This window comes from Ostrea edulis, chromosome 1, assembly GCF_947568905.1.
Source record: "Ostrea edulis chromosome 1, xbOstEdul1.1, whole genome shotgun sequence".
NCBI lineage: Eukaryota > Metazoa > Mollusca > Bivalvia > Ostreida > Ostreidae > Ostrea > Ostrea edulis.
In genome coordinates this window covers 81,262,514-81,278,491 of record NC_079164.1, presented here as the reverse complement: position 1 = coordinate 81,278,491, position 15,978 = coordinate 81,262,514, and the positions used below count along the sequence as shown (strand labels likewise).

The 15,978-nt window shown below is 36.8% G+C and overlaps 1 protein-coding gene across 1 annotated transcript in view; it reads left to right on the top strand.

Moving 5' to 3' along the window:
- Positions 1-1,469: 1,469 nt before the first annotated feature.
- LOC130054058 (uncharacterized) overlaps positions 1,470-15,978 on the top strand; it is a 1,204,346-nt gene continuing 1,189,837 nt past the window's right edge. The window contains exon 1 of the mRNA XM_056162355.1: positions 1,470-2,684. The gene's annotated coding sequence lies outside the window, so the exon portion shown is untranslated. The remainder of the gene's footprint in view (positions 2,685-15,978) is intronic.

Sequence of the window (15,978 nt, the reverse complement as noted above, 5' to 3'; positions counted from 1 at the left end):
TCAATTTGGGGTGTCACATTGAATTAACAATTTCAAAATATTAAGTAACAAACTTATTTCAACGATTAGAATTTTCCTTAAGATATAGACATCATTAGTTAATTTTCATCAAAAATAAAAGAATAATGTGCGAACATGTGAATAGGTTTTGTTGAAGTATGTGAAATTTTCCCCCATCACTTCTTGTGACCACGATTTGGAATACTACCTGGTAACCTTGAAAGTTATCATATGCTATTTAAAGATGGAATCTCCTCATATCTATTGGACGAGTCAAGATGTAATATTTTGCATGCAAGAGCTATAGAATGCATAAGAAATGGAGTGCCGCGGTTCTTGTTTCTGCGTCACGTTTAAGGTCACAATATTTTCATCCAAAACGACCTTGAAATTCCACCAGAGTAGTCAAAAATTGTATAAACTATTGATTTATTATAAATATTGTCATAATTTCCAGCATAAACAGTTTGCATGAAGATATTTCTATCTTTTTACAAAGCAGAACTTATACACACTTGTAAATTCAATATGATATATAAGCAAACCAAATTTCCTCTATTTTGAAATCGATGCTTCTGTTATACTTCTACAGCTTAGGTTTCTTGGACTTTTCCATATACATGTAGTAACACTGGTGTAAAAAGACGAATCATGATATAAAATAAAGTAGGGGTATTGGATTACACAGGAAATAGAAAATAATTCTCTCATTTTCCCCCAAGTGAAGATAAGGGATAGGGCACATAAAATGCCCCCAAGAGGGTTAGCAAAATTCAAATATTATGGACATCTACTATGCTCTGTTACTTTGTCAGTTAAGACTCATTCCCATAGTTCACACAATCTTTTCTTGTGGTCATTTTGTTTGTTCTGTTGAAGACAAAAAGTACCTTCAATTACTTTTTTTCAAGTCAGGAAAGAGAATATTTTACTGCGCTCTTTGATTCCACTGAAAACATAGTCCCCTTCAAACTGTGTTAAATGTTATATAAAACATCTGTAAATAAGAAAGAGTACTGTATGACTCCATGACCGAAAGGAAGATATGACGCTTATCTTCTAATTTGTCTAAATGATGACAAAAACTCTTCCTTAAGAAGTAAATGTCTAGGTTTTTAGCTCTTCTGAGCCGAAGGCTCAAAGAGCTAATCATATGGCCATATGTCTGGAGTGCGGTGTGCGTCAACTTTTTGGGAAAAGGGCTATATCTCAAGAACCCCTTGGCCAATTTTTGTCAAATTTGTCTCAGGGTATCCTTGGCCCAAGGGCTTTCATTTGTACCAAAACTAGGGTTGTGACCCTTTCACAAGGGGAGATAATTAGGAAAATGCAAACAAAAGTAATGGTTGCTAGAAAAATCTTCTCAAGAACCACTGGGCAAATTATCACCAAACTTATGCATAAGGATGAGGATAGGTTGTACATAAAAAATTGTTCAAGGCATCATCCTGGGGTAAAGGGTGTGGTCTCAAGGTCACTTCAAAGTTGACCTTAAATTTTGTTTTGTTAAAACTTTGATATTTTGCTTAGTATAAGGACTAGGATCATCAAATTTTGTCAGTTGATGCATCTTAGGACCTAATATCATGTTGTCTCAAAAGTAGGTCATGGTGACCTATTTTTTAATTTCGCAGGTAATTATTATTAAATGGATTTTGATGCATATCTTGGACACTTTTGAGCCTATGATCATCAAAAGTTGTCAGTTGATGGATCATGGGACCTTGAACTACGTCATGTGAAAAGTATGTCATCATGACCTACTTTCTGAATTTTATGGCTAATCATTTATGAATACATTTTAGGTTGTTATTTCAGATACCGAGAGGTTTAGAATCATCAAACCTTGTAAGTTGATGCGTCTAGAGGCCTCAAAACATATTTATTTAAAAAAGTAGGTCACGGTGACCTACTTTTTTTAATTTTGCAGACATTCAAATTTCACATTTTCAATCAGTTTAGATGCATATTTTGGACACTATGAAAGCTAGGATCATCAAACTTTGTCAGTTGATGCATCTTGAGTCTTCATAGTTTGTTGACCAAAAACTTTTGGAATTTGACGGCTATATTTTAATATTTAAGATACTATTTGACTTACAATTATCAAACACTGTCAGTTGATGCATGTTGAGTCTTCAGAGTGTGTTGACTAAAACGTAGGTCACCGTGACCTATTTTTGGATTTTGACGGCTATATTTGAATATTTCAGATACTATTTGACTTACAATCATCAAACTTTTGTCAGTTGATGGGTCTTGAGTCTTCAGAGTGTGTCGACCAAAAAGTAGGTCACTGTGACCTACTTTTGGAATTTGACGTTTATATCTGAATATTTCAAATACTATTTGACTTCAATTATCAAACTTTGTCAGTTGATGCATCTTGAGTCTTTGGAGTGTGTCGACCAAGAAGTAGGTCACTGTGGCCTTCTTTCGGAATTTGACAGCTATATTTGAATACTATTTGACTTGTCAGTTGATGCATCTTGAGTCTTCGGTTTGTCGACCAAAAGTAGGTCACCGTGACCTACTTTTGGACAGTTACATTTAAATTTTCAGGTACTATTTGACTTAACATCATCAAACTTTGTTAATTGATGAATCTTGGTTAGTGAGAATTTTTGCCTGTTCTACAATGTATCAGAAGAGCGATTCTAGGCCCATGGGCCTCTTGTTTATTTGTATATTATTTTATATCCCATTAGAGATTTTTCACTGATGTAAAGACGTCACCAGGTTTAGGTGAAGTGCCCGGGCTTTATCGCGCCCACCGTCTACCGTTACACGGGACCTTCGTTTTAAAAGTTACATGTATATTCGAAAGACTCGTGATTTTCACTTTTAATCTCAAGAGAAGGAACAATCACCATCTACATCCTGGGGTTGATGCGGCGCCGGTTCCTAACCAATCACCATTAATTAATTACCGCAGCCAATCACATGTCTAGGTTGTTAGCATTATGGAAGATATAGAAACATTGGAAGTTATGGAAGAATGTTTGTGTAATATGCAGAAATAACCCTTTTATATATTCCGATGAAAGGCGAAGATAACGAACAGTGATCAATCTCATAACTCCTATAAGCAATACAAAACAAAGAGTTGGGCAAATACGGACCCCTGGATATACCAGAGGTGGGATCAGGTGCCTAGGAGGAGTAAGCATCCTCTGTCGACCGATCACATCCGCCGTGAGCCCTACATCTTGATCAGATAAACGGAGTTATGCGTAGTCAAAATCGGTGTGCCAAGAACGGCTTAACAATCGGCATGAAACACGTCAGACAGCATTTGACCCAATGACAGGTTGTATTGGCAAACTGCATCCGTTATAACGACCGTAGAAGTTGCAAAATGCTGATTTTAAACGAGACTGTTGGAACCCCTGGACCATCAACTTGTTTGTCAATAGCCTGCTTCGGTTTAAAAAAATAATACTTCCGTATAACACAATTTCTTCCATCTTTGTAATACATGTATAGAGGCTCTTACGTTGAGTTGAAAGGTCAGTGTTTTTATCGAGAAATGAACTACATTAAAAACCATACTAGGTCCATTGTATGTAAATATTTCTCTTTAAAATAAATGTTCCCAGGGAGTTTCATCAGACATTGCTATGTCATAATATGAAACCAATGGCTAAATAAATGAAAATTATTCTATTTGAACAGAAGAAATTCGAACATTTTGCCTTTAATTAATTAAACAGTTGTGAAAAATGTGCAGGAACTTCAATTAATCATTAAATATTTTTAATCAACTTGACAAATTGCTGACTATTATATCATATTTGACGGAGAAATTTGGATAAATCTCTTAATCCATAAGATTTTCTAAGTTATAATGTTTATGCAACAGTAGTGATTTTAAACACGTTAAATCTAGCTGAAACAATAAATTATTTTGTTGGTACACATGTAACGCCTTTCGCGGTTTCTTCTTTGCTCGGTATACACTAGGTATTGAAAAGTCAACGCGGAAGTAGTCGCAAAGACATAAATCATTACATTTGACTAATATGCTGATAAATAGCAATATCCTCTGTCCGTTTTAATGGTTTTATAACACATACCCACCTCGTATAATGGCCTGACTCATGACCAATTTATGAAACAATTCCTTTTGTTGTTCAAACATTTCACACCCTTCAAGTGCTAGTACTGCTTGTGATGTGTTGATTTTTTTCGTTCTAAACGCAGTTATACAAGGATACGGCATGTTTAAGTAATATAACATGATTGAGGAATTACAGGATTGAATACGAAATTATGATGTGTTACCATTTATAGACAAGTGCCATTTCGAATTGATTTCATTGCTGTTTAATGTACACATTTAGAATGAAGACTTCTAAAGAGGATCAACGCAAAGAGCATGGGGTTACATCAGAGGGAGGGACGAAATAATAATCCTGCCTCGGGTAAATTTTGGAAACCATTTAAAAGGTCATTTTATAGGGACACACCAACTGCCTGACATTTCTACGCTTCCCCATGTGTATAAAATTCTTTTATCTCGAAATCATCGAGATACATACTAAATACTCCATACGAAGAGTGATGCTGCCACGACTATCTTCCGATCAGAAGCACAGGGCCTCCGAACGTCTGTACATAGGAGTCGACAGCTCTACAATGTAAACAACCACTGAGCTCCGCGAGCGTAGCGATAGTAATGCAAAGCGATTTGGGCTAAATCTGCTCAAGCGCTTTATTGTCCCCCACCGCGACGCGGAAGGGGACATAGAAATACCAGTGTCCGTTCGTCCGTCCCTCCCACTTCACTTTGTGGACGCAACTCCTCAGAAACCGCCCAACGGATTTTGTTCATAATTTGTAGGACTGTTAGTCACAATGTGTAGTTGATCATATTACGCCGACATTTTGATTCGACAGTTTTTACAGGAGTTATGAGACTTTGTTGAATTTGTACATGCTACACTATAGGAACACTTTGTGGACGCAACTCCTCAAAACCGCTCAACGGATTTTGTTAATATTTTGTAGAATTGTTAGCCACAATGTATAGTTGATCATATGCCGTCATTTTGATTCGACAAATTTTAGAGGAGTCACGGGACTTTGTTGAATTTGTACATGTATGCTACACTATAGGAACACATTGTGGACGCAACTCCTCAGAAACCGCTCAACGGATTTTGTTGTAATGCAAAGGTTTTAATCTTAACATTTCTAACATGAGAGCATTTTTAGATATTACAATGTAAACCACGTGTGTGTTTACTTGCAATGTATTCTCGTTATATTTTCCTAAGTACCATATGTTTCCCCCACAAATTATAGATGCTCTGTTAATAATTGTCCTCTCCGTGTAATGAAATGCATATTTTAAGTAAGCTAACATCATATGGACAGTCTTGGTGCAGACATGTATCTCCATAGGAAAAGATATGGACAACCAAGATAGCTACAGATCCTCAGCTTATTTGATTGACACTTTATTGAAACATTATAGAATAGATGGAACTTCTATAGAAATATATAGACCACAAACAGAACCTCAACAACTTTATTTTTCAGGCCATCGTCGATATCATTCAATCCATGCTCAAGTTATCGTTCATAATCAAGGGCATATACGATTTATTGAATGTGGTTTTCCAGGACACTTTAATGATGCTCAACAATTTGCACGTCTCCCTGAAATTGTTGGTGCAGATCTTCCCTTCCCTGAGGACTGTCTTTTACTTGGAGATAAGATTTATCCCAACAAGAATCATGTTATGACCCCTTACAAAGAGCAACAGATACGACGAAGAGATGCGCATGACAGAAGGAAGTGCCGAAAAGTAAACCGAATTATAACGAAATAGAGATCTATCATTGTGCGCAATATCGGTAAAATGAAGTCCTACAGAATTTTAAGCAGCCTGTGGAGGCAACAAAGGCGAAAACTGCGACGAATTATTGTCATCATAGCAGGTCTCGTTTCCAGGTGAGATGAATGAATATTCACTGTGGGGTGAAATATATGATTCCACACCACACACATCTGTAATGCTTCGTATAGTATATATGATTTTAAAATACGGACTTATTGTGATTATGGGAATTAATACCTCTGGTGTGTCCAGGGGTCCGTGTTTGCCCAACTATCTATTTTGTATTGCTTGTAGGAGTTATGAGATTGATCACTGTTCGTTATCTTCACCTTGCATATACATAATACATTCATATATAGATGATTAAATAGCGAGATTCAGACTGTTACTGAACACCATACTATTGCGTTTGCTTAGGGCTATTCAAAATATAATGTTTTATACCATTCCATTTTCTTGATGTTCAATGTCCCATTACAAGAATTTTGCAAACTTGCAGCACTCAGACAGCATCTGCAAATCCTATAAAGTGCTGTGCTAAAGAGCTGTTCTATTGCACTATAATCTTTGATATACCAAAAACATGTTTTGAACGTTTCCCTTAAAATGTCCAAGTCCGCTGTCAACATTCTGAATCCGGTCGTCGCAAACCTCCATTACAGGGTACCCAATGTCGACGATGAGCAGAAATAATTAAGAACATTTTACAATGCATTCTCCAGTTTTTGCACATAATTAGGCCTAATCTAGACTTTCACAAAATTCCTATTTTATAAATTCAAAAATCAATTTTGAAAGAAATGACCGACTTATTTTAGTAGACATCATATTCCGCTGTGCATTCGGGGGTTTTGTTTTTTCTCCACATGTACACAGTCGATAGTTGCAATGTAATAGACAAATGACCACCGCGGTGGTCAAGAGGTAGCGTGTCTAAGCACCGCATGCGGAAGGTCGGGGTTCGAATCCTGGCCGCGACAGACCTTTAAGTCGACAAAACGGATAGTGAAATTTCCTTTCGGAAATTGCGAAAGTACAACTACCACATGGAGACGTCACCAATACCGGTGAAAGGCTTCAAATTTAGTCACATGCCCGGCGCTTATGGCCATTGAGTAGTGAAGTTTCTTTAGCGTGCCATACCTTCTGCGACACGGAACATCCGTTTTTAAGGTCATCTCCAAGAACCCGTGACATTCACACCTGATGCCGAGCGTTTGGCGATGGAAATTTCACTACCCATTTTAACTATTTAGGTCTGTCGCGGACGGGACTCGAACGTCAACTTTCCGCATGCGCTGCGAACGCTATACCTCTAGACGACCGCGGCGGTTGCAAGCAAGGGGTACTAAGGACCTATTCTAACCTTGTCTCGTGCAACACGCTCTGCCTTTTCCGTAAATATCCGAAGAGCATTAACGGAGACAGCCGAGAGTCTGGTTGAACGAGACTAATTCTAACCCGGATCCCCACGTATCCAGAGTAGGTAACAAGGAATACACCTGTGAAATGAAAGCCCCATCACTAATCGTTCAAATGTTATGGCCAAGATTAACGTTTTGCAAAAGTAGGTAAAACCCCATGACCAAGGTCATGAGGTCAAAACTTCTATTAGCAAAAGGAAGGTCTTGTCACAAGGAATACACATGTGTAATTTGATTGATTGTATCTTGTTTAACGTCTCTCTCTCTCTCTCTCTCTCTCGAGAATTTGGAGACGTCACGAAGACCGATGAAGAGCTTCAAATATTAGGCCTTTGTTCAGCGCTTACGGCCATTGAGCAGTGAGGGTTCTCTAACGTGCCACACCAACTGTGACATCGGGCATCCGTTTTTAAGGTCATCTCCAAGGACCCTTGACATTCACACCTGATGCCGAACGTTTGGCGATGGAACTGTCACTAGCTGATTTAACAACTTAGGTCTGTTGCGGCAGGGATTCGAACCCCGGCCTTCCGCATGCGGGGCGAACGCTCTAACCACTAGACCACCGCGGCGGTCATGTGCAATTTGAAAGCCCTATCACTATCCTTTAAAAACATTTTTTGGCGGATAAAGACAAATAGACCGAAACCTAGCTACGCTCCCGAATCTCCGATTACGGGAACATGAAATAGCATCAGAAATATAGAATATCGATGAATGCGTAAAAATCTAATATTATTTTATTTAAGCTGCAAAAAGATAGAAATATGTTCATACATAGTGATTATACGTTGCCAATCAGGACAGAAATTTGCAATCAATCTCTAGAATATATAAGTCATTACCTACTTCAATAGAATTTCAAGGTTCTTTGTCATATGAGTGAAATATTTTCGAGAGGGACGTTAAACAATATATATTTCTCATAATATGAAATGCCTTGAACTTGAACTAACCTTAACACAAAAACAATCATGACAACCACTTTTCTCATGTCAAAAGGATGCATACATTCTATAATTGTCGCATAAAATGATCACTTCTCAACGCTCCCAATGAATTTGAAGATTCCATCCTGACTTGATACACCCCCAGTAACAATGGCCTGCATCTTGACGGTTTACGCCATCTCTATACTGTACGTCACTGCACTCCACAGAAACTGACGACCTCATGAATGAAATTGATAAATTCGTCTTCTTTTTCAAGCATACATGTATCTGTTTGCAGGCAGTAAGTCAAATTACTTTGAAGTAATTTATTTTTACAAAATGATAACCGAGGTTACAGTCAGTAATGGTGAAATAAGGAAATTTATCATTTAAGAGAAAGTTGGAAATGTGTGCTAACGATGTAGCAAATGAATGTAATTGCTTTGTCAGCAGAATTATAAAGCATCATGTCATGTACTAGAAAACAAAATTGTTTGACAGTTCTAGGTCACCGATGGGATACATTGTTCACAGTGCAGCACGAGTTATTCTCCCCTGAATTCAGGAGGCGCACAACACGTTGGGGCGAGTCATCAAGTAATTGCGTCATGAAAAGGAATAGATAGATAATTTACTATTTCTGATCGTAATTAAGTGCCAGTTAAGGAATTTTTGTAGAAATTAAGTAAAATAACTGACAAATGATATGACTGTACAAAATTCTTAAGTTATTTATTATATATGTGTGTCCAGTATGTGATTTTTCACAGTCCTCAGCATCTTTAGATCAGGTTAAGGATGTCTTTAGCATGTCAGCAATTCTTCATTATTACGTTTTAGCACTATTTTTGACGACCCAAAACACAATGAATATGCCAAAAATTACATATGCAACCAACGCATGTAATTATTAACTTGTTATCCAACCACACTGCAGACAAACATCAGGTGTCAATGAACTGAACATGTGAATTATATATCGAATCCGTATCGCTAAGGTCATTTTTCTGTTGAAATCATTTTTCTAACGTATGCGAGTGATTCAATCTTTTGAAAATCAATGTCTGTGTCAATCAACTTAACCAAAAGTACACAATAAACCATCTAACACGCATCAAAAGAGAGAGGAGGGGGTGATTTTTCTCCGACAATGTACTTTTTCTGTTATCATTACATGCTAAGTTGGTTATCTTAACAAGCGAAGTTTTGATCTATAAGTTGCCCCCTTTTTTATATAGTATTATTGAATTATAGTGGAAACATAAAATTTAACGAGCGAACCATTTGCACACTATGTTTAATATTTAAGGAACCAATGAATTGAATTTCAGGACCAACCTATCCCCCCCCTGTGATTTAGGATTTGGGCTTTTGGGTTTTGTTATATTTGTTTTTGCTTACGAGTCAAGAATTTTCAGACAATAATTGTGAAGTCAACTTCACCGCCTCCTCTTTTTTTTTCGAAAACAATGTTACATACCCGATTCTATTTATATTATCATATGGTTTCATCGTGCTTTTGTTTCCATTTGTCTGTTAATATTCAGGAAAGTTCTGGTATTAATTGTATCATAACTTGGACAGGATTAAGCAGGAAATATTGGATATAGGTCTATACCCCCTCCCCATACTTCAATATAACGAAATATATTCTGAATAGCGTTCTTCGAAAAATAGAAGAAACATCACTCATCTTGTACATTCTTCATGTTTGTTAACTCATCTATTTCAAATAAAAATCTTCATGTATATCTTATCATGTAAGGACACATGATGCATCGAGGCGTGGGTAATGTGACAAATTGAGATCGGGTTCGGGATGTATCATAACCGGATAGAGGCTAAATATAAAGCTTACGTCAACCGGACTTTATCATAGGGCATTACGAAAGCATCCGAGGGTAGTTCAGTTGCTCAGCAGTATAAATACGGGCGTTCTGGCGAAAGATCGCAATTCATTTTCGGAGCTCGACAAGAGAAGAAGTAAAGGTACAGCAATATTTAATACGGTGTGTATTAGTATAATTCAGTATACGGTGGCGAGAATACAGGTCTAGAGGATAATAATAAAGTATTTCCTCTGTTATTGCCTTATTGGTGTCGAGATTTGTCCGGTTGTAGTAGGACATTCATGATACACAAGTATCTGTCTGGTATTGGATGCAGACTAGTATAGGTCCCAGCCTTGTCTACACATACCTTATAGGCCTTGGTGCGATGTGTGATTAGGATAGGTAATCCTGAAAACTATTTGTGTATATTGACTCGTTATCTTAGTTGTTCATTTTTTAAATACATAATCATTCATCAATAATCATACTTCCCCCAGACTGGTCCAAATCATAGAATCTAAACCCGTAACACAGTTTTACACTTGTTATTACAATAAATATGATACCTGTTAAAACTCAGCACATGATAAAGATTTAGGTACCGTCAGCTTTAAAATACTCTATTTGTTACTATTTTATCTGAAGCTTAGTACCCCATCAGTAAGTACGCCCTCTACTTCCGGTGTAAGGGCAGTAACTGCAGAAATGAAGGCTATTCCAATGTATTACGTTAGTGATGTCCTGTATTTCCCTTTTAAAACACTCTACAAGACAAATACGAATACTCTCCGGCAAATTCGAACATTTTTCATTGTTCAATGGTATGTCATGGGATTAGGCACAACTTATTTTGTCATCTTTCTACATTGAGTATGATATATGTACAAATATAATGAGTCTCAGTATATTTTAAAACATTATGATATAATGATATTTTATTTTACGTTCTCTGTATCCTTTGCTTGTCTTAAGAGGCGATTAGATGGGGCACTCCTACATACTGATTTTGACTACGGATTACTCCGTTTGATCAAAACATAGCGACCACGGGGATGTAACCGGTCAAGAGGGGATGCTTACTCCCCCTAGGCACCTGACCCCACCTCTGGTATATCCAGGGGTCCGTGTTTGCCCAACTATCTATGTTGTATTGCTTATAGGAGTTATGAGATTGATCACTGTTCGTTATCTCCACTTTCATGGTGCTATGAAACATTCCGCTTCAACATACACGCCCTTAACCACTCATTTGTCGCAAGAACTAAATACATGTAGCTGAGTGGAATCAGCTGGAATAAACATTATGGTGACCGTGGACAGTGTAGAAACCTTTAGATCGGCCATATAACAGGACTAAAAATGCTACATGCGCTCTCCACGATCCGCTGTTTCAATGCTAGAAGTGGTAATTATATAGTTTTTAATCAGATATGTGAAGAGATTGATTTTAACAAGCATTCTTAGAGTATTGCATGGTAATACATAGTCCCCTACCGGTTGCAAAAAATACTGTACCACAACAATATTCGAAGTCCATTATGTAGGTTATGGTAAAAGGCAAAATTGGGGAACCAGGATAGGAATGGTTGGAAATTAACTATTATTGAAGTAGAGACTAGACCAGGAAAAAAGACAAATTTATAATTAGGTTTAGGTCTTTAACCAAGTCTATGTGAAATATAGGTGATCATGAATAATTTAGCTACATTGTTGTATTACTATGCTAGAAGTTTTCATGAGTGTAGTACTCTTATCTAAAGAAATAAGAAACTTGGATGTAACTAACAATTCATGCTATTTTTCTAAGTCTAAGGGTCATAACTTAATGAAAAATCAACGGACTAAGGACGAAATTCGAAGTTGATCTGTAACGTGTTATGGCAAAGTAATTTTCCAAATATCAAATTAATATCTGCAAGCACAACAAAAAAGTCTGGAAAACTGATAATTCATGCTATTTTTCTAAATCCAAGGGCCATAACTAAGTGAAAAATCAATGGACCGGGACCAAATTCAATCTTGATCTGTAACTTGTTCTGGCAAAGCAACATATCAAATAAATATCTGCAAGAACAGAAGAAAAAAGTGTGGAAAACTGGACTGACGGACGGAGCGTTAAACCTAAAGTCCCCTTTGACTTCGTCAGTAGGGGACTACAAAAAGGTCAAATGTCATAACCCTAAACGCCATTTCAAAGCAGAGAGATCGATCAGATATAAACTTACAGCTGGGAGTATCTATCGGAAAATTTGAGAGGTCATTGTTTCTGTAATAACAAATCCACAGCCACACGGTTAGCTACATATTGGCCTACATGTACTTGTCAAACATGTCGAGTCAGCGTCCAGTTCTAAATCACCCAACGTTCAAAACTTCGACTGAGACACCCACCCACCCCCCTCTTTTTCTCCCAACCGACCATCTCAATTGCACGTTTAGAGACAATCACGGTCTTTAAAAATCATGACGACATTTAATATCTGTGGAAACGAGGGGGGCAGGTGATAGGAAAGACCGAAAATAACCCCCGTTTATATTCGGTCTTTCCTATCACCCTAGGGGATAACCCCCTCGTTTATATTCGGTCTTTCATATCCCACTAGGGAATATAAATAACCCCCTCGTTTCCACAGAAATTAAACGACATTAATCTTAGCCAAAAATTCTTTAATTGTGAAGTTCAGCATATATATATCATGAAATCGGAAATGCCCCATTTCTCAACGCATTGTCAATGTGTACGGAGGATTTTTGTGTCATCTTTTAGAATTGTTTGTTTAACGTCTCAAATGCATACACAAGTAATAAGTAACAATTTTGAAAGCTTCACTGGACTATGAAGAGGCCCGGTACGTGATGTACAGTGAAACCCTTCACAGAATCCGATCACGCGACCGCCCCCACTTCTTAGCTTCATGAAGTTTTCTCTAGATGTTGAATGCACAAACTGTCTTCATTTGATTTTTAGTATTCTATATAAACATGGAATGTGATAGGCAGCAGGCTCAAAGACTGTGTAAGTCTTCCTTAACGAAGCTCACACATTTACAATTATAACATATACTTGACAGACATAGGTTGATAAACTACTTGCATTTAAGCATTTCTTATAAGTTTGTGAACTGATTTAAAATCTCTGATGTACAGACTATAATTCTCTGCTCATGCAACATACTAATAGTTTATCATGTGACGTATTTGCCATTTCATTAATTACATATAATGAACATTATTTTTCTTAAGGATTTCCACAATATGAAATGATGAATCCTTTAATACAAATACAAGCTTCATCCCTTAACGGAAGATGTACTAAATGTCAATATCAGTCAATTCGCAATTCATGTAGCTTTACAATTTTTTTTAAATGTAGGGTTTTTTTCGGCTGTTTTCCTAGTGTGAGCATACCCATGAACCCAGGTCTTACACAACATGGGATTATAAAAGACACCAAATTAAGTGTTGGAATTATTTATCTGTCGGTTGTTTTTTTTTAAAATTTATTATGTGTAGATTGTCGTTCCCTTCGTCCTACACCTTCAATCACAACCTTTCGTTTAGCAATGCGCACTTAATCATTGCTTCATTCATCTAACATTATGGGAATATGTATAAACAATTCAAATTGCACGGATGTTTCAGTAAATTCCTGTATCGATTTTATCGAGACGATTTCTTTTCTTATTTCAAATTCAGATACAAGCATAGATAACTACATATCCCTGTCTATTTTATTTCGTCAATGGCTGATTCACCCTAGAATTCTATATTGGATCAATGAATGAATGACGCAACCAGCTACTCAAACCAAATTTTTATTACCTGATAGAAGGATAAATTTAAGGAGTACAGTTTTTCTTGACATGATTTATTTTACTGAATATGCATACAATAAAGATGAACTTTTGTACAGTGCTTCGAGTGTGATTTAAATGAGTCGTATGCAAATTCGCTTGTTTTCTCTCACGTTTGTACGGAGCTTTAATGGTGTTAGGAACGGTACAAAATCATTTCGTTTAAATTGGGATCAAATAGATAATGCCATTATACACCACCGCAATTTTTTTTTTTTTTTTTTTTTGCGTAAAGGAATGACTTTTTGATTCTTGACAACGTCTCCTCGCCTTCGCATTTGTCGTGTCAAATCAAAGTTTTACATGTAATAGGCCCAAACAGCCCTTATCATGCGTTTATGAGAGCGTTGCTGCTAAAATTGCACACTAGTTGTGATCTTGTACACAACTTGATGGTGTTACGATGTCCTTGTGGCTGTTGTCCACACCTGAAATCGTTTAATTGCCACTGATTATGAAATATTGTTTATTAATAGCGACAATTACAGCTGACGATTACACGAGCTCACTATAATTTCCATGCCTACTGCAACCAAAGTCGCTGTAACGTTGGAATTTACGACAGTTTTTGAGTCAGATGGAAATCAAGTATATACTGTAATTTTTATCATTCTTTATTTTTATTTCAATATGCCTACGTAATCATAATCTGGTCTATTTTAAGTATGAAATAATGCATAGGTCGTAGCACGTGTATAACCGGAAAACGGCAAACGAGTAAAGCACTAAAATTCAATTATCCTCATATTAAGCATATCGTTTGAATACTTAAATCCCCCACTATGAACTTCACAGTGTATTGTAGAAAATCTCTCTCTCTCTCTCTCTCTTGTTCTGAGATATATCTATCCCTGTAAGGGGCACATCTTTGATAAATGAATATTTTCCTCCTTTTTCTTCCTTTAAAAAAGCCTCAACAGCATGCAACTTTATCGAAAAGAAATATCATTTTTTACCTTGATAATTATTGAAAAAGAGATATATTATTATTTACATGAATTAAGTTATATATCTCTATCTACAGGGGATGCTTACTCCTCCTAGGCACCCGATCCCACCCCTGGTGTGTCCAGGGGTCCGTGTTTGCCTAACTATCTATTTTGTATTGCTTATAGGAGTTATGAGATTAATCACTGTTCGTTATGTTCACCTTTCATCTCTAAATTCTCTTAAAGTGTCACCTTGTCATAAAGCGATACTTCTATAAAGATTAAAATACCGGTAAACATTTCGTATCCATTAAAGATACTCTCTACTCCCCTAATCTAACCAATCAGAATTGATAAACATACTCGCTACTCCCCTAATCCAACCAATCAGAATTGATAAAGCACAGGATGCTCACTAGCTCGAGTAAAAAAGGAATTTTGATTTATTGTACTACTCAATATGGCTCATACTTAATCTCTAAATATGTTTGTAGTAAGCTTACATTTGTTAAATGCGGTGCATCTTTTTAGACATTTATTAATGCAGAACATCTTTTTAGATGTGAAACGCTTAAATTTGTTAAATGTGGTACATCTTTTTAGATGTGAAACGCTTACATTTGTTAAATGCGGTACATCTTTTTAGATGTGAAACGCTTACATTTGTTAAATGCGGTACATCTTTTTAGATGTGAAACGCTTACATTTGTTAAATGCGCACGCGTATCTGTATAATGAAAGTTTTATGGTATAGTTCGTCAATACAACCTACGAGTATCATTGGGTCAAATGCTGTCTGACGTGTTTCATGCCGACTGTTAGGCCGTTCTTGGCACACTGATTTTTACTACGGATAACTCCGTTTACCTGATCAGGATATAGGGCTCACGGCGGGTGTGACCGGTCGACAGGGGATGCTTACTCCTCCTAGGCACCTGATCCCACCTCTGGTGTGTCCAGGGGTCCGTGTTTGCCCAACTATCTATTTTGTATTGCTTATAGGAGTTATGAGATTGATCACTGTTCGTTACCTTCACCTTTCATAATTATGCGGAAAGCTTACTGCTGTACATTTTGTCAGTTATACTTGAAAATGTACTTAAAATGTTTTTATAAGTGTTCAAAATGAAGAACAGAGATTTAACATATCAATAGAAGCTT